Source organism: Palaemon carinicauda, chromosome 18 (assembly GCF_036898095.1).
Source record: "Palaemon carinicauda isolate YSFRI2023 chromosome 18, ASM3689809v2, whole genome shotgun sequence".
NCBI classification, from domain to species: Eukaryota; Metazoa; Arthropoda; class Malacostraca; order Decapoda; family Palaemonidae; genus Palaemon; species Palaemon carinicauda.
Window position 1 is genome coordinate 64,436,262 of NC_090742.1, and position 25,599 is coordinate 64,461,860.

The 25,599-nt window shown below is 40.8% G+C and overlaps 1 long non-coding RNA gene across 2 annotated transcripts in view; it reads left to right on the forward strand.

The window, feature by feature from the left end:
* Window positions 1–6,279, forward strand: part of LOC137657865 (uncharacterized) — a 29,219-nt gene extending 22,940 nt beyond the window's left edge. For both annotated transcript variants that reach the window (XR_011047225.1, XR_011047224.1), the window contains exon 4: window positions 5,863–6,279. This is a non-coding gene — a long non-coding RNA (uncharacterized lncRNA). The remainder of the gene's footprint in view (window positions 1–5,862) is intronic.
* The last annotated feature ends 19,320 nt before the right edge of the window (window positions 6,280–25,599 follow it).

A 25,599-nucleotide genomic window follows, 5' to 3' on the forward strand; every position in this document is an offset into this window, starting at 1 on the left:
TTGGGCTTCCTTGGGGCTTAAGGGGTCGCCCTCCAAGGAAGCCCTGTTTGATCTGATCCAGTTGAGGGCAGCTGTCCAACAGTCGCCGGTAATACCAGAGGTAGATCCTCTGGCTATTGACGACGACATTGTGACAGAGGCGTCCGACGGGTCGGGTCAAACCCCTGCTGCTACTGTTGCTGCTGAAGGCCCTGGTTCCCCCTCCGAACATCCTTCGAGGGGGAAGCTGGGTCCAACGGTCGCTCCTGCGAGTGTTGCTCTCCCTCGGGGGAGTGCACTAACAGAGATTCCTCTTCGGAGGACCGACGATGCTGATACCCTGCCACGAGGTTGTCTTCGCCGTAAGGCTCGCCCTCCTCTTTGTCGCCGAGGCCTTCCTTCTCCTTACAAGGGAGTCAAGAGGCGCCTCCTCTTCGGGTCGTCATCCTCGTTGTCCCTGTGAAGGACTCTTCTCGCCGGGAGCCAACCGTAGCAGTAACTCCTCTGGACCCCTCTGCTGATCGTACATTGAGCTGCAGTCACCGCAGCCCCGACGTGACGTTCATCGGCCGACTCCTTTGTCCCGACGTGACGTCAACCGTCTTTCGCCGCAGTCTCGTTTTGACTCTCAACATCAGTCTCCTCTGTCCCTTCGTGGCCTAGACCATCAGTCTTTGCAGTCTCGACGTGACGTCGTCCCCTCGATTTTTGCTGCGGCTCCTTTGCAAGTTGATGTAGCCTGTCAGGCTTTGCCGCCTCATCATGCTGAGTTTTCTCCGTGTCGCAAGACTTTACCTTTGTCAGATGATGTTCCTTCTGATAAGAAGTTGATGATCCCCTTTCAGCTAATGTTCCTTTGGGGATTCAATCGGATGGGGAGGAGCCTAGGGTTGTCCAGCAATCCCTCGACTTTAAAAAGATTATGCTTATCTTTAGGGATGTTTTTCCCGATCATTTTGTTATTGCGGCTCCATGTTCGCCGCTGTCTGAATTTACTTTAGGCATGACTTCATCGACACCGTCGTTTACGAAGTTGGTTCTCTCTTGCTCTTCTAAGAGAGCCATGCGTTTGTTGGGAGACTGGCTAGTAACCAGAAGAAGTTTAGGAAAGTCTTCCTTTGCCTTTCCCCCTTTTAAATTGGCCTCTCGTGCGAGCGTCTGGTATGACACAGGAGAAGTTCTCGGCTTGGGAGTTCCTGCCTCTGCCCAGGGAGACTTCTCGAGCCTTGTAGACTCTCCTCGTCGTCTAGCCATGAGACGTTCGTAGATTTGCTGGTCTTCCACAGAGCTGGGTCATCTCCTTAAAGGAATTTTCCGTGCCTTCGAGGTTTTTAATTTTTTGGATTGGTCCCTGGGAGCCTTAAGTAAGGAGGTCTCTTCATCGGACAATGATGTTACTATTCAAATAATGTCTTGCATGGACAAGGCCATAAGGGATGGATCTAATGAACTGGTGGCTACGTTCACAGCAGGAGTTCTTAAGAAAAGAGAAGCCCTGTGTTCTTTTCTTTCTGTAGGGGTTACTCCCTGTCAGAAGTCTGAACTTCTTTTTGCTCCCTTATCTTCTACTGTACTCTGTTCCCTCAACATCTTATTAAAGATATCGTGGCTTCTCTTGCTCTGAAGGACAAGCACGATTTGGTGGCCAAGACTGCGCGCAAGGTTTTGCCTTCTTCTCATGCCAGCAAACCCAAGTTTGACACGCCAGCAACAAGGTTTATTCCGTCTTTTCGTGGCAGAGCCCCCAGCAGGGGAAATTCTCGTTCCGATAGCAAACAGGGTAAGAAGAGAGGATCCAGATCCTCACGTGGCAGAGTCTGACTGCCCACGGCTTCAGACAGCGGTAGGGGCCAGATTGACCAACTTCTGGCAGGCCTGGGAGAAGAGGGGTGCAGACCGGGAGTCTTGTTTTGTCGCTGAAGGAGGGTTACAAAATTCCTTTTGTACGAAGACCTCCGCTAGTGAAATTTCCGATAGACCCCTCTCCCAGGTATCGAGAGGAAACAAAGAGACAGGCGTTGCATCATCAAGTTTCTCTGTTGTTGGAAAAGGGGCGGTGGTGAAAGTCTTGGATCTTCAATCCCCAGGTTTTTACAACCGTCTCTTCCTGGTTCCGAAGAACACAGGAGGTTGGAGGCCAGTGCTAGATGTAAGTGCTCTCAACGTGTTTGTTGCAAAAAATAAATTCACGATGGAGACCACCAAATCTGTTTTAGCAGCAGTAAGATGGTCTCTCTCGACCTGCAGGAGGTGGTGTATCAATTGCGAGCACTGTGCTTCGGCTCCAGCCCTGCTCCTCTTGTTTTTACAAGGCTCATGCGAAATGTAGCGAAGTTTCTACATTTGTCAGGGATCAGAGTCTCCCTTTATTTGGACGACTGGTTACTCAGGGCGTCGTCCCTTCATCGCTGTCTGTAGGACCTCAAATGGACTTTGGACCTGACCAAAGAGTTAGGTCTCTTAGTGAACATAAAGAAGTCGCAACTGACTCCATCCCAGACTATTCTTTATTTGGGGATGGAGATACGGAGTAGAGTTTTTCGGCCATTTCGTCTACCACCAGGATGGAGCAAGCTCTGCTCAAAGTCCGTCACTTATGAGAGAAAAGCAGTTGCTCTGTGAGAGTTTGGATGAGCCTCCTAGGGACTCTTTCGTCGCTGGAGCAGTTTATCTATCTAGGGAGACTCAACTTTTGCCCTCTCCAGTTTCACCTAAACCACCATTGGAACAAGGAGAAGGGCTTAGAGACGATCTCAATTCCAATCTCCGATCCAGTCAAGACCTGTTTAGCTTGGTGGGACAGCAACATCAGACTTCGGGAAGGTCTTTCTCTTGCGATCAAGAACCAAACCATGTGTTGTTTTCAGACGCATCGGATTTGGGTTAGGGAGCGACACTGGACAATCTGGAATGCTCGGATCATTGGTCCGCAGACCAAAAGAGTCTTCACATAACACACAAACTGCAAGGAGCTTTTAGCAGTCCATCTAGCGTTAAGGAATTTCGAGAGTTTGGCCTGAAAACTTTAAATCAATCAATCAATCGAGAGAGTGGTTCGAAACAAAGTAGTGGAGGTGAATGCAGACAATACCACGGCCTTGGCATACATCTCGAAGCAAGGAGGCACTCACTCCCACTCCCTTTTCGTCACCGCAAGGGACCTTCTCACTTGGTCAAAAGCTCGAAACATCTCTTTTGACGAGATTCGTGCAAGGGGAGATGAACGTCTTAGCGGACTGTCTCAACCCACCATAGATCTCTTTGCGACCTCTCTGACAAAGAGGCTCCCGACTTATTGCTCTCCTGTTCCAGATCCAGAGGCGGCCCGTATAGACGCTTTCCTACTGGACTGGTCTCACCTAGACGTCTATGCCTTTCCACCGTTCAAGATCCTAAACAAGGTGCTTCAGAAGTTCGCCTCTCACGAAGGGACCAGGTTGACATTGGTTGCTCCCCTCTGGCCCGCGAGAGAATGGTTCACAGAGGTACTTCTATGGCTAGTAGACATTCCAAGAAATCTACCGATACGGATGGATCTCCTGCGTCAGCCTCACATAAAGAGATTTCATCAAAGCCTCCCCGCGCTTCGTCTAACTGCCTTCAGACTATCGAAAGACTCTCTAGAGCTCGAGGGTTTTCGAAGGAGGCAGCTAGAAGGATCGCGAGGGCTAGAAGATCCTCTACCATCAGGATTTATCAATCTAAATGGGAGGTATTTAGAGACTGGTGCAAGTCCTCCTCTATTTCCTCTTCCAGTACCTCTGTAGTGCAGATTGCAGATTTTCTGCTTTATCTGAGAAATGGTCGCTCCCTTTCTGCATCTACCATTAAAGGCTACAGAAGCATGTTAGCTTCTGTTTTTAGGCATAGAAATTTGGATCTGTCTAATAACAAAGATCTTCAAGACCTTCTTAAGTCTTTCGAGACTTCCAAGGAGCGTCATATTTCTACTCCTGCTTGGAACTTGGACGTGGTCCTTCAGTTCCTTATGTCAGACAGGTTTGAACCGTTGAATTCAGCCTCCCTGAAGGATCTTACCCTCAAGACACGTTTCTTAGTGAGCTTGGCTTCTGCGAAAAGAGTTAGTGAGATACATGCTTTTAACAAGAATATCGGCTTCTCCGCTAATAAATTAGTATGCTCGCTTCAGCTTGGTTTTTTGGCCAAAAATGAACTTCCGTCTCGTCCATGGCCTAAATTGTTTGAACTTCCCAGTCTATCTGAGATTGTTGGGAATGAAGTTGAAAGAGTTCTGTGCCCAGTTAGAGCTCTTAAATTTTATTAAACTAGAACCAAACCGCTGCGAGGTAATTCAGAGGCTTTATGGTTCTCGGTTAAAAAGCCCTTTTTGCCTATGTCGAAGAATGCGTTGTCTTATTTTATTAGACTGTTGATTAGATAGGCGCACTCTCATTTAAGTGAGAAGGATCTAAATTTGCTTAAAGTTAAGGCTCATGAAATTAGAGCGGTAGCAACTTCAGTAGCGTTCAAACAAAATAGATTCCTTAGAAGCATTATGGACCCGACCTTTTGGAGGAGCAAGTCGGTGTTCGCTTCATGTTACTTGAAAGATGTCCAGACTCTTTATGAGGACTGCTACACGTTGGGACCATTCGTAGCAGCGAGTGCAGTAGTGGGTGAAGGTTCTACCACTACATTCCCTTAATCCCGTTATCCTTTTATCGTCTCTTGAAATTTTTAATCTTATTTTGGGTTGTATGTGGAGACTAAGAAGTATTCCGCAATCTTTTGATTTGGCGGGTGGTCAAAATATTGTTTCTTGAGAGCGCCCAGATTAAGGGTATTGATGAGGTCCTGTTGTAGGGGTGTTCACCCTGATTATAACAGCTCCTGGGAGTCTTTCAGCATCCTGAGAGGATCGCTGGGCTTCGTAAGGATAGCGGACTAATGAGGCAGAGTAATCATCAGAGTCAGCTTCCTTATCAGGTACCTATACTTAAGTTTGTTTTTTTAATATTTGTCAAAAACTCTTGAGCATATACGCCTTTATTGTTTTAATACTGGTCTCTACCTTCCACCATGGGTGTGAATCAGCTATATATATATTCACCGGCTAAGTTTAATATTTGAAAATTATATTTTCAATTTAAAATAAATTTTTTAATATACTTACCCGGTGAATATATATAATTAAAAGCCCTCCCTTCCTCCCCGATAGAGACCCTACGGACTGAGAAGAACTGAACTCCTGGAGAAGTATATGCGGTATCTGGCCGATAGTCGGCGCTGGCGGTCACACCCGGCAACCATCATAGCGATCGCTCGCGAGTTTTTGGAATCTGTCGACCGTCGGAGACGTAAGCTATATATATATTCACCGGGTAAGTATATTCAAAAATTTATTTTAAATTGAAAATATAATTTTTCCTAACCATACATACCTTAGCTATTTACACATATTTGCCCGCCAGCCCTGTCCCCCGAGACAAGTCCTACCTCTAAGTGAAGTGAGGCAGCTCACCAGTGTGTGAAGGGGGGAGGGGTAGCTAGCTACCCCTCCCCTACCCCCGTGCTAACTAGCGCGGGGGTACTTTAACCCTCGTTAAAATCTAATGGCGCGTCACTTCAGCTACGCCGAAAGTAAACCCTATGTAAATAGCTAAGGTTTGTATGGTTAGGAAAAATACAAATTATCTTCGAATTTGTCATTTTAGAATTATTGATAAGGTTATCCTAATCATAGTAGGCTTGCTCTAATTTGATATTAGTTGGAACTTTTCAGTCTTAAAAACTCCTTATGTGAGGAAAAAAATAATACTTACGAATGTTTAAAGATAATTTTAAAATAATTGACATCTGATTATGGTATCGTTGCCATAATTTAGTAACATCTAAATTCACTCTGTTCATTGTAATTTTCAGGTGACAGGGCCAAGCCAGCAAATCACGCAAAAGCTTTGAACCTGGAAAATGTTCTTTCAAGTTCGTCGACGAATTATGTGACAAGAGTTTTCTCTGAAAGTCTGCTCAAGAGTCAACCAGTTTTTTTGCAAGACCAGAATAGAATACAAGATCTGCTTCTTGAAGTTTTAAGTTCTTCCAAGATTCGCTGAAGCACCAAACGCGTCTTCGTTTAAAGTCACACGTCTAATCCTTGGTGGTTAGGGAAAAAATGCAAAGTGCCACCTTGTGACAAATGATATTTTAGTTTAATTTTTTTGGTACAATTATTTCATGATTTTCCAATTTATGTATTTCTGTAGGATTGTAATCATGCCATGTAGCTAAGATTTTTTTATACTCTTCTATCATGGAACTCTAGCAATTTTTTCTCTACAACATAGGACTACATTATATACACTTTAAAATGCAAAGTCGATTTTTTATAGTTTGGACTGTGATAAGTTGACCAATTTTAAGCAATTCTTGAATCTATAAAGGAGAGATCTTTTAAGATATTTATACTGAATAATAATGTATCAAGTTAGCATCTATCATATTATTAATTTTCAGCCCTTTTAACAGAAGTTGACAGCTGGAAGTTTTCAGTTATTGTTTGCCATTTTTACAACCAACTCCCCTCCTTCATTCTGTTGAGAATATGCACAGCTCTTTATATATAAAGAAACTTTGAAAATTGCTATCTAAAAAGTTAAATTCACAACTCAACAAGATTGCTAATACTGTGGACAAAATTGAACAAAAACTGCGAGTTAATTTTATCACTAGCTAGCAATATTCATATGACTTTCACAGAATCTGTTTCAAGATAGGTCAGTTTTTTTCTAGTTCATCCTTACACAATTTTCATATTGGGAATTTCAGGTTTATTTCAACAAATTCGCTTTACATATCATTAGTCGACTTTGCATTTCATCCTTCCAAAAAATACTCGCCCATTTCTAAAGGAAAAAAAAAAAATATCAAAACACGGTGTAGGAAATACACAGTTTATTCAAAACCTTGCAAACGGTTATTTATGATTGAAATGTGCTGTTTTGTTCCATTTTTACCCATGTTTACTAGTTACATGATTTAACTGGGAAGTTGTTTAAACTTATTGTCTTTTAAAGGCATTAAAATGCCATTTAATTTCCATTTAGTTATGTATGCTGTTTTTACATAGTATTTTTTTATAGAGAATTAAATGCCTAAAGTTTAGATGTAAGAATCATAAACTAGACACAGCAGTTATGACAATTTCAGTAATGTAATTTTATACCTACGTTTAATCCAATAATGGTAAAGTAAAATCATTAATATACACAACTGGTAGACTGAAAAATTAATATTTGTTCCGTAACTGAAATACAAACCACGCTGTTTTAAATGGGTAATTACTTTCGGCGTAGCTGAAATGACGAGCCAATAGAATTTTAACGAGGGTTACTACCCCACCACTAGTTAGCGGGGTCGGTAGGGAGGGTAGCCTGCTACCCTCCCCCCCTCACACACACCTGTGTTGAGTTCACTTTGCTATCGGCTCGGTTGCTAGACGGACGTGTCCGCTGTCACCCTCGCCTACACTGGCAGCCTAGACAACAAGATCTACCAGTTCAAGGTGCTGTGTTTCGGTCTCTCCACAGCACCCCAGGTTTTCACCAGAGTGTTCACCCTGATATCTTCATGGGCGCACAGGATCGGTATCCGTCTCCTCCGTTATCTGGACGACTGGTTGATCCTAGCAGACTCGGAGTCAACCCTTCTTCGACACCGAGACAAACTTCTGGGACTTTGCCAAGATCTGGGGATCATGGTAAATCTCGAGAAGTCTTCTCTGCTTCCTACCCAAAGACTGGCTTGATCTTGGACACCAATCTCCACAAAGCCTTCCCATCAGACGACAGGATAGCAAGGCTGAGAAAGGTCGCAAGTCCTTTCCTCGGACGAGACGAACTCCCAGCCCAATCGTGGTTACGTCTCCTCGGTCATCTCTCATCCTTGTCCCGTCTAGTTCCCAGCGGTCGCCTCAGAATGAGATCTCTGCAATGGCGATTCAAGTCCCAGTGGAATCAAGGACACGATTCCCCGGACGTCTTGATCCCTATGGATCTTGCGGAATGGACGGACCTTCAGTGGTGGGTGACAGACGAGAACCTACGAAAGGGAGTGGGTCTTCTCGTCCTCCCCCCCGGATTTGATGCTGTTTTCGGACGCCTCAAAGAAAGGGTGGGGGGCCCACGTTCTGAACCACAGGACCTCAGGCCTGTGGTCAGAATCAGAAAAGTGCCTCCGTATTTCTGACCCTTCAACAGTTCCAACAATAAATGGTGGGTCACTCTGTGGTGGTGATGAGTGACAACACCACAGTAGTGGCTTACATCAACAAGCAGGGAGGTACCTTTTCAGAGCAGCCATCCCATCTTGCAGTAGAGATACTGAGATGGACCGAAGCCCACTCGATTCCACTATCGGCTCGCTTCATTCCAAGCAAGAGGAATGTGCTCGCCGACAGTCTGAGCAGAGCGTCTCAGATAGTGAGTACCGAGTGGTCTTTGGATGTCTAGTAGCCAACAAAGTCCTGACTTTGTGGGGTTCCCCGACTGTGGATCTGCTTGCTACAGCGTTGAACTTCAAGCTCCCGCTGTACTGCTCCCCAGTCCCGGACCCCAAGGCACTCTGGCAAGATGCCTTCCAACAACGGTGGGACAACATCGACGTATACGCCTTTTCCCCATTCTGTCTGATGAGGAGGGTACTCGACAAGACCAGAATATCTGTCAATCTCTCGATGACCCTTATAGCTCTGCTATGGTATCACGCGGAATGGTTTCCGGACCTTCTGCAACTCCTAACGGAACTTCCGAGAGAACTCCCTCCACGACACATGCTAATCAAACCACCACACGCCAACATCTTTCACAAAGCCGTAGCTTCGCTTCGGCTTCACGCCTGGAGACTATCCAGCATCTCCTCGCAGAGAGAGGATTTTCGCAACAAGTTGCAGAAAGGATGTCTGGACACCTGCGAAAGTCATCCGCAGGGGTCTACCAGGCAAAGTGGAGTTTTCTGTGGTTGGTGTCGTGGAAGGGGTATCTCTCCACTCGATGCCACTATTCCAGCAATAGTGGAGTTCTTCGTGTATTTGTGAGAAGAAATGCGCCTTTGAGTCTCGGCAGTGAAAAGCTATCGCTCAGCCTTAAGTCTAGCCTTCAGGCTCAAAGGAATGGACATTTCTTCTTCGCTGGAACTTTCCCTACTCATACGAAGTTATGAACTTACCTGCCCTCAGTTGGAAGTGAGACCTCCATGGAACATGGTTCGAGTTCTCAGGTCTCTTAAGAGACCTCCCTATGAACCATTACGCCAGGCTTCAGATCGCCACCTGACTTGGAAGACGGTGTTCCTACTAGCTTTGGCTTCGGTCAAGCGAGTTAGTGAACTTCATGGTCTCGCGTATGACATCACCCATTCAAGGGGATGGGGGAAGGTAACGTTCAGCTTCGTCCCTGAGTTTATTGCTAAGACTCAGAATCCGGGAGTGCCGACCCTCAGTTCGACTCCTTTCGGATTTCGAGTCTTCGTTCTGTAACAGATGACCCAGACCATCTCCTACTGTGCCCAGTAAGGAGTCTGAGGCTATATCTGAAAAGAACAGCTGCAGTTCATCCCCAAGTGCAAGCATTGTTTGTGAGCACTGGGAGGACGAAGAGGAGGGTTACCAAGAACACCATCTCAGCATGGATTCGGAGAGTAATCCATCTATCTCTGAATCCTGACCCTCCTCCGGTCACGTCGCCCTAGAGCACATGATGTCTGGGGCGTAGCTACGTCCCTGGCCTTCAAGAAGAACTCGGTGACGCAGGTTCTACAAGCTGGGGTGTGGAAGCGTCAGACGACCTTCTCAGCCCACTACCTGCAAGACATGACCCACAGGAGGCTCGATATGTTTTCTATCGGCCCTGTGGTGGCTGCACAACAGCTGGTTTAAACCTCAGGTTCCTTAATGGACGAGTAGCAGAAGGTTGAGGGCATTGTTACCCGGTCCTAGGGTGCATGAATGAAAAGGTATGTCTGGCCCTTATTCTTTTCTTCATCCTCCCCTCTCTTGGGGAAAGCAGCATCCTGGGTTCTCTGCACAGCTGACCTCAAACCACTGCAGGTAAACCATGTTTCCTTGTGTTCCTAGTATTAAGTTAATACTGTCCCGTCTCCATACCCTTACGAGGTGGTATTGGGAGAGTCCTAGCTTAAAGTTTCCATCTAAAGAACTTCAGGTCAACTTCCTAGAACGAGTCACACTTTATACCTTCACACACAGCTTATGTAGGCCGCAGCCCTTGCGTAGCAAGGTTCTAGCGAGGGGCAGGGATTCATTGTTGTTGAGTGCTGACACACTCAGATACTGATTCCCCGGTCAAAGCCAAAAGCCATTACTGGTTGGGACTTTCCACCCTTGCTAATGGGCGAGTCACCCATATTAAATAGCGTGGTTTTTATGTCAGTTACGGAACAAATGACAAATTCGTAGGTAATTTGTATTTTTCCTAACTATACAAACCTTAGCTATTTAATCAAACTTTCCCGCCAGCCCTATACCCTTTCAAGTCCTACCTTTAAGCAAAGTGAGCTCAAGCACAAGTGTGTGTGAGGGGCGGGAGGGTAGCAAGCTACTCTCCCTACCCCCCGCTAACTAGCGGTGGGGTAGTAAACCCTCGTTAAAATTCTAATGACTCGTCATTTCAGCTACGCTGAAAGTAATAACCCATATTAAATAGCTAAGGTTTGTATAGTTAGGAAAACACAAATTACCTACGAATTTGTCATTTTTTTCAAGATATTTATATTGAATAATAAAGTTTCAAGTTAGTGACCACCAGCTTCGTAGTTTTCAGTCCTTTTGACAGAAGTTGACAGCTGATAGTTTCCAGTTATTGTTTGTCATTTTTACCACTGACCCCCCCCCCCCCCCCCAAGCTCTTTATGTAGAAATAAACTTTGAAAATTGCTATCCAAAAAATTAAATTCATAACTCAATATTGCTAATAGACAAAATTGAACAAAAACTGCCAATGAGTGTGATCACTAGCTAGCAATAATTATGTGACTTAAAAAATCAATTTCAAGATATGTCTGTTTTTTTTCCAGTTCGTCTTTACTAAATTTTCATATTAGAATTTTCAGGTTTATTTTAACATTCGGTTTACATATCATTAGTCGACTTTGTATTTCATCCTTGCATAAAATACTTTCGCCCGTTTCTACAGGATCATAAAAAAATCAAAACACGGTGTAGGAAATACAGTTTATTCCAAATCTTGCAGACAGTTATGATTGAAATGGACTTTTTTGTTCCATGTTTACTAGTTATATGATTTAGCTGGAAAGTTGTCATAAACTACATTTGATTATGTATGCTGATTTTTACCATGTATTTTTGGGGGGAAATTTAATGCCTATAGTTTAGATGTATACATTGTCAAATACCAACTCTGTCATCACTAATTATATTTATGCTTATAGATATGCAGTTACTCTATATTGTCACTGTAATTGTAGATATTCAGTTAATATTTAGGCCTTTGAAAGATTTTTTGTGTTTTGAAACAAAAAGGTAATCTCTAATTAGCATGTTACATTTATTATTTAGTCCTTTGAAAGCTTTCATTTCATTTGAAAAAACATAATCTCTTGGCATGTTACACTCAATATTTAGGCCATTGGAAACTTTCTTAGCATTTTGAAACAAAGTTAATCTCTTGACATAATACTGTTAAACAAAATTTATTTAAATATTGGTCATTGGTTTAGAATGTTAAGATGAAATAATGTTTACTCTTGTGGTTTCTTCGACCTTATTTTTTAGCAAAAGGGTTATTGGTAAATTCAATATTTTAACATTTTGTAATGAAAATCTGAACGTCACTTGTATATGTATTGAAATTTTGCCCACACGAATGTTTATTTTTTTTTATGTTTTAGAGTAAACTTTGCAATTGAACCTATTTGGAACTATATTGCAGTATGTATTCAAACTTGATCATAATAGTTCAAAAAATTTATATATTTCTAAGTAATGACATTTTGCTCCACTTTCTTGAAATTAACAAATGTTTTGCCTTGTTGTTGTTTGGGAAGAAATTGCTCATAAAGATATTCTGAATAGAACTTCACGATAAGGTTAATATTACTGTTCTTTTTTTTCTGTAAAACAATGAAAAAGTTCTTTTGTATATCAGTTGAAAGAGTTAAAAACTACTATTCTACTACCAAAAGGTTCTCTCTCTCTCTCTCTCTCTCTCTCTCTCTCTCTCTCTCTCTCTCTCTCTCTCTCTCTCTCTCTCTCTCTCTCTCTCTCTCTCTCTCTCTGTGTGTGTGTGTGTGTGTGTGTGTGTGTGTGTGTGTGTGTGTTTAGTAAAGTAAAATTTTGCACATTCAGCTTTTGTTTATTGCAGAGTAAAGCATGTGTTAGAATAGGAAATGAGGTGAGTGATTGGTTTCCGGTGAGAGTGGGGCTGAGACAGGGATGTGTGATGTCGCCGTGGTTGTTTAACTTGTATGTTGATGGAGTGGTGAGAGAGGTGAATGCTCGAGTGCTTGGACGAGGATTAAAACTGGTAGACGAGAATGACCATGAATGGGAGGTGAATCAGTTGTTGTTTGCGGATGATACTGTACTGGTTGCAGACACAGAAGAGAAGCTTGACCGACTAGTGACAGAATTTGGAAGGGTGTGTGAGAGAAGGAAGTTGAGAGTTAATGTGGGTAAGAGTAAGGTTATGAGATGTACGAGAAGGGAAGGTGGTGCAAGGTTGAATGTCATGTTGAATGGAGAGTTACTTGAGGAGGTGGATCAGTTCAAGTACTTGGGGTCTGTTGTTGCAGCAAATGGTGGAGTGGAAGCAGATGTGCGTCAGAGTGTGAATGAAGGATGCAAAATGTTGGGTACAGTTAAGGGAGTAGTAAAAAATAGAGGGTTGGGCATGAATGTAGAGAGTTCTATATGAGAAAGTGATTGTACCAACTGTGTTGTATGGATCGGAGTTGTGGGGAATGAAAGTGATGGAGAGACAGAAATTGAATGTGTTTGAGATGAAGTGTCTAAGGAGTATGGCTGGTGTATCTCGAGTAGATAGGGTTAAGAACGAAGTGGTGAGAGTGAAAACGGGTGTAAGAAATGAGTTGGCAGCTAGGGTGGTTATGAATGTGTTGAGGTGGTTTGGCTATGTTGAGAGAATGGAAAATGGCTGTCTGCTAAAGAAGGTGATGAATGCAAGAGTTGATGGGAGAAGTACAATAGGAAGGCCAAGGTTTGGGTGGATGGATGGAGTGAAGAAAGCTCTAGGTGATAGGAGGATAGATGTGAGAGGCAAGAGAGCGTGCTAGAAATAGGAATGAATGGCGAGCGATTGTGACGCAGTTCCGGTAGGCCCTGCTGCTTCCTCCGGTCCCTAGATGACCGTGGAGGTAGCAGCAGTAGGGGATTCAGCATTATGAAGCTTCATCTGTGGTGGATAACGGGGGAGGGTGGGCTGTGGCACCCTAGCAGTACCAGCTGAACTCGGTTGAGTCCCTTGTCAGGCTGGGAGGAACGTAGAGAGTAGAGGTCCCCTTTTTTGTTTTGTTTCATTTGTTGATGTCAGCTAAAATTGGGGGAAGTGCCTTGGTATGTATGTAAGTTTTCATACAAGCAGTAAATCTTTCAGTATACGTATGCATTTGTTCCTACACAAATACTAGAGTCCTTTGATAGGAGTATGCTATCAGCAAAGCTGGAATGATCATTTAAACTTTTATCGAGGTAAAAATAGTTGCTGGCAGTTGGAGAGTAGGCGCCATCCACTCCCCAGGTAGAGCAATTTTCAAGTTGTCCTAGGCTGTAGTTCAGTACTAGATGTGCTACTCTGCTCTTTTAGTGTGGCTTTTTTAATCATCTACTTTCGGATTGGATATGTCTGCTTGCAGATTCTCATATTCAAGGGATTTTCAATGGAAGAAGCTGAGGATATACAGTTTTTCCTGATAATTATAATTGAGTGAGTTTTTGGTGGTACCTGCCATTATCCAGGGTACTTGCTCCAGTTAGGTAGCAATTCTGTTGCGGTTCTATCCTTCAATGCGACCCTAAGGAAATTGGTTTTCCTTAAATATCGCTGGTGGGCCGTTGAAGGAAAAGTTTTGCTGATGACTGAATGTGAAAGGGAGGGCACCAATATTCTTCTTTCCTCCAATGTCAATCTGATCCTAGCACCTGGAAAGATGCCAAGGACTTGTCATGTAGTCGTGCTGTTTACCTAACATTCCTCGTGAGAGTACTGTATAGTCATCGACTGGCATAACTCTTCCTTCTCACCTGCCTCATCATCATTGGAGTCTGCTGCAATTTCTATGCAGAGAAAAGTAAATGTCATCAAAGAAGGGCATCGAGTACCAAGAGTTGTTCCTTGCAGTGAGAAACCTCGGCACGCATCTCTTGAGGTGTCAGGGTACTCGCACTTACACTATTGCCAGTGCTTGTTCTTACATTGGTAGGAGCAGGTGCCGAAAGTTGTCCCATTGAGAGAAGAAACATGGCACGAGCAACTCATACAAAAATGCACACATGCACTACTGGTCGTCTTAACCCCTTCCTGAACTATTCTTTTTCTTTGTTTGTAAGGAGAGAGAGAGAAGTGGTGATTGCTAGCACGCTGCTACCGCTACCTATGTGCCATCTCCTTCCAGGACGTGATTGTGCCGAGAACTATCCCTCCGGGAAGTTGTATCGAAACTTCATGCTCCTGCTGTTACAGACAACAAGGAAGACAATCCAAGGACTCTTTACCTTCTCAGTAAGGCAAGAGTTTATTCACAGAAACACTTACTTCCTAGAGTGTTTCAGTAGGCAGTACAGGTGTTCACATGAATGCTGCCAGTGCTCCATCTTGTACTGGAGCGAAGAAGATCTCTGCCGATCGCTCTTCTTTCAGTCGAGCAAGTAGTATCTCCTGATGCACCAGTAGGGAACATTATTGTTGGTTCCCTTCTTCACTCGCCTTCTCCACGTGATCAGTTCCATCGTGGTCAGTCACTCTCCATAAGCACGTTCTACAGCTCAAAGGTTCCATGCCCTACTGTCCATAACACCACCAGTCTCCACGCTCTTCCTCACCGCTCAAGGCGTCTTTGTGTGACTTGTCACTGCATGATCAATCTGACATGCGCTTGGTTGACACCTAACAATTAGACACTGCACCTGTTCTGTGAATTTTTGGTCACAGACCTTTGGGCTTTTGTTTCATTATAGCTTTTCCAGGCCAAGGTACTGGTAGGTTACGAAACTTTGATCCTTCCCATAACTCGAATGGGCTGCGATATCTTTCATGAGCTCCAAATTTTCTTAGTGGTCTTTCCCTTTTTGTTTTCTTCTTAACTTTTCAATTGTGTTCGTTCCTTGTAATACTAGTCTTCCTGTGTTCGCTCCTGGCCATAGTCAGGTTCCACCTGATTGGAACTTGCATTGGTTCTTCAGATGATTGCAACATTCAAGTCACCTGGGAAATTTATCTGTTCCTTCCCATTACCACCAGCCTGAAGCTCTTTCAATGCGCGAGAGCTGTAACTTGCTGAAACTGTCCTACGACGTAGATCTTCCCATGCTCGAGGACCAGCCTAAGCCTTGATGTTTCCACACAAGTTCGTGCAATATCTGTTGGAGCAGGTGACCTCTCAGGTCCAATCTGAACTCTCATACCAGCATCAAGATGCTTCATTATGCTTGCGTGGCTGTTGGCAGGAATCCTCTCCAACGAAGGATGGCCACTGTTGTGAAGCTAGTACAATCTATTGTCTGCTTTACAAAGGCTGACACATTTAGTGCTCCATTAGCCTTGGAGAGCCAGAGACAATTTAGTCATTGAAGGACACCTCTGATCATTTGTTCGTCTATGCTTTTCTCTACGTGGGATCTCCCCATTCTGTTCACTGACCAAGTAATGTTTCCCTTAGCCTTCCAGCCTATTTACCTGGTTTATCGATTTCTCAATAGTCTGTTGATGATATCCGACTCAGGATAACCCTGGCAGCTGTCTAATGCCACACTAATTGGTATCTGGTTTAGCTATTGAACTTCAAAGTACAGGAAGATCTACCCATCTTTTGTTCAAGGCATCAAAGGAGGCATACTTTTCTAGCCTCTCTACAGTGGATTACAGTTCTTCCCATCTTCCTCCCTCAAGCGACAGTAGTGAAAGGCTGTCACTTGTCCTTAAACCAGATTTCAGTCTATAGGAGGTTCAGCCTTGGCTCAGGAGTAATTCCAAACAGTCTTCCCTCTTCAGGAATTCAAAACCACTTTTGGGACGTCACTAGAGTCCTTGGGTTTCTCACCCGGACCCTTCAGGAGCCCATAACGGGGCATCAGATAGGATCTGACGCCAAGACTACTTCCGACCCTTGGCCTCTGCATTACAAAACGTACCCTGACATTTCGTCTATCACACATCCTTCTCAAATGGAGGAAGGCCTTCCTCTTTGATCTGGATTTTGTGTCTGAGCAGATTTTCTCTGCACAGGTCCAGATTTAAGTCCTTATAGATCTTCTTTATATGTAGGGTCAGGATGATCAACTTCTATCCTAAGAGGACAACGACAACCATTTCCTGCACCGAAACGGTAAAAAAGATATCCCAGAATATTACTGCCTATATACCTTAAGGATGAACCTGTCATTGGTGCTAGTCCTGAAGATAGGAGTCTGGTATGGTAAGACAACCTTCATTGCCCACTACCCTGGATAATCTTATCGTTGTTCCTGTGGTAGCCACTGAATATAGCTCCCACACGGAACAAAAAGCATCTTGTCTAAGATACCAGTTGCAGTGTAAGTCGTGGAGGAGAGGTGAGAATTTGGCCATTTTTTCCTTCCCATGTATTGAAATGGAGAAGTTTCATTTTGTGTGGAGGTATCTTGCCATCCTCCCAGACAATGGGAGGGTAGAAATCCATTTCTAAAAATGACCATGCATTCAAAAAAATCCTTACGGATATATACTCTTCAATGAACACCTACCAGTCTCCTGGTAGGTCCTAGCATAACACCTGTGATATCGTCGACCTGAGGTTGACAAGAGACATTTTTCCTTCCCCCTAGGATCAAAGTGCTTTGGCATATTTCCTGGATTTGTAAACCATACAGTTTGGTTATAGGGACTTCTCCCTCAGTAGGATAAGTCTCCTATTAAAGGATGAGGGACTGTATTCCTGTATGTTACACTGCCTGATTCAGCCACCCAGAAAGTCATATGTTAAAAGTCTAAGTGAAGGTCACTAGATGGAAAGTGGGGAAGGCCTACTCTTCACCTGCCAGCGATGACATCTACCCTGTTAAGAGTTTAAACGATCATTCCAATAAACATTAATTTTTTAAATGTTTGTTTTGAAATAGCCATTGAGTTTATCTTGGTTAATATGGTTAGAGATTTGCCATTTTGTCAGTTATGTGGTTGAGAGCATTTAGTTCAAGCCAGATTAAAATATAGTTCCCCTTGTTTGGTGGCCTGGGACTGTTTGCAATGAATCTTGTTAAAAGATTTGCCCTAGGAGATAAGCTAGGTGTAACCTTTAAGCGTGTTAGGCATTTTATTGCAGTCTTGGGGTTATATTGTTGCTTTTATTTCTAATCAGAACTAAATAATTTGAATAGTATTAAAGATTACTTTTGTTGATTTAGTTTTATATGTAATAGTTCAGTATTCAACATTACCCTTTGAGCAAGTGCTTGGTACTAAGGGCAATAATTTTTTAATAATTGCTGACCCATGTCAACACAGCCAGCATTTATAGGAAGCCAATTCCTATCAGATAGGGTAATGTATAGTTCAATTTCAGTGTCTTGGGGCAATCACAACGGTTATGGCTTTGTGAAGTAGCACTCTTAGTTAGAGTTGTCAAGGTTGAATGAGCTAAATTTCTGTGTCTTTCTTGATCCCCTTTTAGAATCTCGTTTGACTTTTTTTGGTGTTCATGTATAGGACTTCAAAGTACAGTATTAGAATGTGGTCTGTAGAAAAGATATATAGACGCAGCTATAGTCAGGAATTAACAACTAAAAGTTTTAGACAACTGATAGTAGTGAGCTTCGTTATTGTGAAGTATGACAGACTTGCAACTGTTCCCTAAGAAATCGTGTTGAATGTTTTTCGTAGTTTCAGCTTGGTTTTGAATAAAGGCTAGGTAATGTGCTAGTACAGTACAATATTATGTTACACTACTTGACTTTGACAATCCATTTTCTTTAAATGATCTGATTTCTTTGCCAACTTTTTCGCAAATGCATTAGTGAAATAAAAAGGTTTATTAAAGAAAATTGAGTTTGTGCATCCCTAATGGGTTAGCTTTATAACTAAAGTAATTGTCTTTTCTTACTTCTAAAGGTGTATTTTTGGCATTTTATAAAATTGCATGTTTTCAAATGATTTCATTTTAAAGAAAAGTAAAATGTCCACTTCAGCTTTTTGTCAGTGGGAAATCTGATTTATTCGTCATGGGTAAATTTTAATCCAAATATTGTAAGGTTATACAATAAAGAATTTTCGTTAGTGTGTCATATATGTCATTCATAATTATCATTTTCTTTTTCATTTGAGCTAAGTAAAATTCGTCAACTATATTCTGTTGGTCACTTGTTAATATCTTTAGGTGAAACCATATGGTGTTTGAAGTAAAAATATCTCTGCCTTATCCTTGAAAATTGAATAGTTTACTCTGTAAAGCCTAGTAAACCTTGATAAAGCTTAATACTTTGTTTTATAAATTGCCGTTAACAGATCAGTTTCTTAACATCGTGAATTATTGTTAATTTGTTTTATGGGTTCATGAGGTGATTGAATTAAGACCCTTGGACTTACAAATCCCAATGTAAATATTACTTAGTTTTCCCAGAAAAGAATTGAAAATTATTGCTTTAAAGTATATTTTTAAATGAGAAAATATTAGTCTCAAAACTTTTTATTGAGTAATTTATAAGTCCTTGAGTATATTTAATCTTTGAAAACATGCATAAAAATGCCAACATCTACATTATCTTTAAATTTCCTTTCACCATGAGCAATTTCTTATCCAACCAAGTTAAAATATCTTGTAAAGTGAGGAACATTTTATGTAGAGTTCAAACAACCATGCATACCCTGTTTTATTAATCAACTACGAAAGTAGAAGCAGCATAATCATGAATTTAAGATATCAAAAGTATGTCTTTAGATAAGGTTTTAAGTAATTCAATAATTTGTCTTCGTTAAACAATGTTTATAATTAGTAATCATAGTAAATTTGGTCTTTAAAATGAAGCAATAATCTCAAATAATTGTCTTTTCAGTAAATTTGATCAGGGGAAACTGGATTCTTAAATAAGGGTAAAAATTTCTGTGGTTATCAGTGTATATGTGACAGGGTTCCAATATTAAATGCAAAGTCAAGATCACGATTAATACACGTAAGTAGGCTATTACTAATCCTACGTCTGTGCGATGATAGTAAAGATATGATAAATATAAAGATTTCAAAGTGCCTTTATCACGAGACACGTTGCCGATACGTTAAAAACGACCATAAAAGTCGTCCGTTATAGAAAATGAATCGGTGATAGTCTTGTGATAAAGGCAAGAAAAGATCTTGGTTAATTATTATATTGTCTTTACTATTATTACATATATGTAGGATACATATTGCCTACTTCGATGCATTAACTGTGATCTTGACTTTGCATTCAACATGAGAATCCTGTCACTTACACATTGATAACTAGATAGAAATTTTTACCCTTATTTGAGTTCAGTTTCCCCTGATAAAGAGAAAATAAGCTTTGACATTACTTTTAAAGTAAGTTTTGAATATATAAAAAAAGGTATATATTTTATGTACAACTATTGTAAACTGAAAAAAAAACTACAAAATGTATAACAAAATCAAGAATAAAATAAAAAAGATTTAAACAGATTATTTTATTTACCAACAAATAAAATTTTATTTTTTTTTTTACAATTGTTTCTTAGTGTCCCCCCCAAAAAAGGGGCTGACCTTGAGGGACTGAGTTGGCAGCTAACCAATGAGCTTTTTGCCCTTCTGTCCTGCCACCAGAGACCAAATGAGAGTAAGAAACGATCCCGAGGGAACTCCCGCGACAAGTCAGGAGTCGTGAGTCCCTACGCTTTGCGAGGGAGTAGTCTGGCATGGGAAGACTGCATCTGATTACCGGAAGCCATTTTGTGTCATTTGGACAACCTCCATTTGGTAGCTCTATTGAATTGGGTGTAAAGACAAGCTCAAAAACTCTAAGGATGTTAATACCCCAAGACTGGTGTTGAGAGAGTTATATTGGTAAGAGTTACATTACAAAGCATAACCAATTTTTTTAGGTTTTTGAAATGTCACACAATCAAGTGAAACACTGACTTAGAAAAAATTCTTAATCTGTTGTAACTTAGTGAACAGGCAAACTACAATTCCACTTTGCTAACTTGAATCAAAGTTATCTTGTGCTGTATAATTCTGACTCCAGTTGAAGTAACTGGAATTGAGATATTTAAAAACTCATTCAGTGATAAAAGATGTCTTTTACTCCATTCAAAATTCTCTAAACTTTTGCCAGTCAAAACAGGTCCATTACTAACATTATAACTAACAAAGATTAACATACAGTGCTTCATTAAGACAGGTAATTTGGTAAACAACATAGAAATCAAAGACTTTTCTTTCAATCTGATGTTTATTAAGGTAAATCAATTTAGCTATGTATCTTAAAAGACCATAATATAGTACATATTCAAATGCTTAGCTCTATTATGATAACAGAATCTAAAGGAAACATGTGATATAACCATAGTTCTACAATTCTCTTGGAAGTGACAATACTTTCATAACCAGAATAAGTTCGACTATAAAGTCAAAATTCACCAAAAGTATGACAATATCTCGAATATTACCCATTGGCATCAAGCAAACGTTTCTTCGTATCAACACAAAAAGTTATCTGATTACCATCCAATATTTCCAAACTTTTCAATATATGTCTTTTATTTGCTCTGAAAACGAACACAGTGTTTGCTCAAACACATGATTTATAAAATACAGTACTGCTGTGTGTGGTCTTTGTGCTATACAACCTGAAATACACCTATAATATATCATTGCATCGTTATCAACACTGTAAAGCCACCTGAATACGAATATAACATCATTATCGTTCAGACATTTCTAGTAAAGGTAAAAGTCCCAAGTTCACTAAAGTATGGAGTCACTTCAATTACAATTTCTTATACCAGGATATGTTCATAAAAACTAGTAGGACTAAAGACGTGTCCCAAACTATATGATTCAATAGCTTTTGTATTAGTACTATAATGATATTCAAGCCTATTAGGTGTTTAATCAAGGGCTTGTTGCTTGCCCTTCAATGATGTAACATCATACAAAGCTTACCAGCAAAATAAACTGAAACACTTCTCACTGGTACAAAGACTACCTTACATACCAAGGAGTTAATCTTAAACGAAACATATTCCCTTTTCAACACAAGTGAATTCTATGGAGATAAAATCAACCTGCTGGGTACATAAATACATCCATCTTTTTGTACTCTTTGTCCATAAAAAAATTTATGGTCAATACAAATAACTACCAGCACTCAAGGAAAAGCAACAGATGTGAAGTACCTGATGCATTGAGTAACCCAAGTCCCAAGAGCTTAGACTGACAACTATGCTAAGAAACGGACAAAAAGTATGACTCAACCTGCAAAGTGGAATGGGATATCTTCAGTCTATTCTTATAATTTAAGAAAATCTAACTCCTTTCTACTTCTGTCATACTCCCAGATGATGAGAAGCAGATTGCATCATTATTTAAAAACCACAAGTTGAAATTCAAAGGGTCATGACTATGACAGAAATGTACAAAACACCAAAGTAACCAAGGCATTGGTGATCAAATATCTATCCATCAATCCTCCAAATTACGAAGCTTCGACAGAACGAGTATAAGAATGAGATAACCAGTATATCAGATCTTCCATGTACAATAAATAAGATCAATATTTGAATACACAGATGTAGTTTGAGGAAGCTAAACCCTTGCACATGCAGCCTATGAAGAGAACAGATAGCCAACTAGAACAACTAAGTCTCTAAGCCTCCCTTGCAACAGACACACCAGCCTATGAGCCCTAATTAACATAACTGGCATCAGAGATAAAGTGACCATGAGCATACTATAAAAGGTGGACTAAGATAACCAGAATCAGAGATATAGTGACCATGAGCCGACTATCAAAGGTGGACAGGAGTTCATTACTTGATAAGATCAAGGGCTGTCACTCTACTTGGGGTATTAGATGCAGATCTCACTAGATATACATTAAGGGACAGAAAAATATCCCAACTGCCACCCTTGCAAGCATATCTCACCAATGATGCAAACAGGAGGGGAATAAGTCACAAAGCAGTCAACTACAACACAATACTTGCGAGCAAGAATTATTCTTTTATCCTGCATATATTAAGAAATACATGAGGGGCTTACAATAAAAAAAGCCCCTATCACCTATTACACAAACAGATCAGTCCATCTTGTCACCGATGGAGCAAACTACATAGTATGCCATCATAATTCATAGTGCAAGCAGAAGCTGTCAAAACAGCACTCAAGAACTAGTAACTGATGATTATTCTAGGCAAGGAATGCATTCAGAAACAAAAGTGCAAACACACAACCTAATAATCCCACTCAAAATCTAACACTAAATTCTCATCCAACTGTTTAAATGTAACACAAGAAATTGTCAGTCAATTCTTATTCAACCAACTTCAAAGAATTTATAGCCCCTTTCAACTTTTAATGCTTGCAGACAAGAAAGTCTGCTTGACTGCATCAAAGACCCAATTTAAAACCAAAAGGACCCTGACCATGACATGGAAAATATAAAATCTGTACCTTATCAAGACGCACTCAAACATGTCAATGCACAAAAGAACTTTGAAATTATGGAACCTCTACATTTAGAGTACAAAGTCTACTATGGTACCTCCCTATTTTGGAGTAGAAACAATATCTAATAAGGAATAGCTAAGAACTCTAGTATAGCATCAATGAAGAGATGGAAAAAACCTTAAAAGACAAGATCAAAGGATCTTCATTGCCAAACCATCTCTCAACAAAAGGCATTGTACCAAAGACTATTCAAATACAATAAACTGACGCCTGCATTTGAATAGAGATCCACTTGTAGCCTGCCAACCTAGCACAAGAGTAGCCTTCAAGGACTCAAGCACAATCATTGAAATATCATCTTGACTAGAGTAGCCCCAGCCGCAAGCAGACATTAGCCTACATGACCTAGCTAGCGGCACAGGCAGTGAAAATAGAAAGGCTGAGCGACATACTGTATTAGGATGGACAGTAATTCATCACTTAATATGAAGGTCAAGGACTATGTCAATCTACTTAAAGGTTGCTCGTGAAAGGCAGAGGCAAGGGACAGTAACAGTACCCTAGAGACTGACCATATATTCATATGATCAGCAACCAAGCCCCCTCTCTACCCAAGCTAGGACAAGGGAGGGCCGGGAAATGACTGCTGATGACTTGGCAGGTAGATCTATAAGCTCCCAAAATCCCCTTAGCCTTAACTCACAAGGATGGTGAGGTTGCAGACACGAGAAACTATCGAGTTTGAGAGGGTCTTGAATCCCAGTCAAGCATAATAACAGGCAGGGATGTTTAAAAGGAAGAACAGGAGGTGAGGGCTTACAATATACAGTACTCCAACTTCTATATCTCAACAATGATACAAACTAGAGAGGAACCACTCTTATTAGCATTAGCTCCTGCAGCTATAAAGAACTGTACAAGAGGCTACCAGCTGAACACAAGCTCCAACTACCTATTACTCTACACAAATGGATCAGTTGGTCAGACCATTGATACAACAAGCTGCCGACATTTTTACAAAAGGCAGATACAGTATTCTGTAAAAACAATATGGCCACCATACAAGTGATTCTAGGAGAAATAGTTGAACTTCAGAAATCTTCCATCGAGAAACAGAGAAACCTGTTTAACACACATTTCAGAAGAAAAATTCAAGCTATTACAGAATTCATACCAAGAGAAATAATTCCCATGGAGTGAACATGAAATAGCAAACTAATACCAAAACAGAAGGTGACCTTAAACTGGATTCTAAGATACACTAATGCACCATCAAAGTCAAACCTACTACAAATATGGTACAGAACTCAATGCCATTATTCACAAGAAACCAAATTTATTATTGGTGCCAACCTCATTACAAATCTGTAATGTGGTACAAGTCTAAAACCTTCAACCATATTCTATCACAAAGAATCCTGTGATAGGTAAAGACATACTATCCTTGCAACTGGAAAATAAAGAGCATAGAACCAGCATATAGTATGATTAAACTTCATGAATTACTTCCTTAAGTGTCCAAGTACCTCTGAAGCAAGAGTCCACATCATTATACTCCTTTGCCTTTAAGAAAACACCTTCTAACCACCCCAATACTTAACCAGAACTGGGATGGACTAACAAACAAAAAAACCTGCTTTGCCCAATCCATATCTCTCCTTTCTGGTTCCTGGGTAATAACCAGGACAAGACTTATAAGATTTTACTACTACCACTTTTGCCAATCTTCAAAAAGAAAGATTTCATATAAACTGAGAAAGACCAGTTAATATAGAGTCCATAATACAGACACGAATACCAACCAAACTAGAATCTAATAAAGTAAATTATACTGAGAATGAAGAACTTTTAACAAAGATCTCAGTTCCAAGCACAAAGTGGTATTCACAAGTAATCATAAACCAAATCTGACTTTCTCAGGTAAGCAATGATCAAATATTTAAGTGACCTGGTTTCTAAACATGATTACAGAGACAATGAAATGCAAAAGAGATTTACAGGTTTGCTGTGACCCTAGCAATTGAAAGAGGAAACGTCTGATAACCACAGTACACAAAGTATGGAACAGCTTAATCCTTGTGAGTCAGAACAATGAGAAACACAAATATCCTGATATCCACAATAAACAAAGTAAGGTACAGCTTAATCCTTGTGAGTCAGAACAATGAGAAATAGAAATGTCCTGAGATCCACAATAAACAAAGTAAGGTACAGCTTAATTCATGAGGGTCAGAACTAGGAGAAACACAAGACTTTGGAAGTTCATGGAAACCTGGATAAATTCAGCAATGATAACGTATAGAACTGGAAATAATCAAGAAAGGGCATCACCTGTTCCAGTAAGCATAAATATAAAGCTACTGTTGAAGGTATAATAGAAGTAAATTCAACCTGATTAGAAAATTTCTAAGCCCATATAATAAATGTTTCCTCTACAATAGAGAGAAAACATTGTAAGAGTACGCATGTTGAATTGTAACATGAGAGAGAGAGAGAGAGAGAGAGAGAGAGAGAGAGAGAGAGAGAGAGAGAGAGATAATTTTAGTATATCACGGATCAAACGAAGATTAAAAATCTTAATGATCCCGAATTGTATTCTGTTAAGACCGAACAAATCAACCAGGTTAGGAAAAATGGTTGAAATTTAAAAAGTTACCAATAGTTACTTTTTATAAACTGCAAGATAAACATCCCACTTTAATCTATCATATAGAGAATGAATACAAGAATATATTTTCTTCTCTACAGAATAAAAAC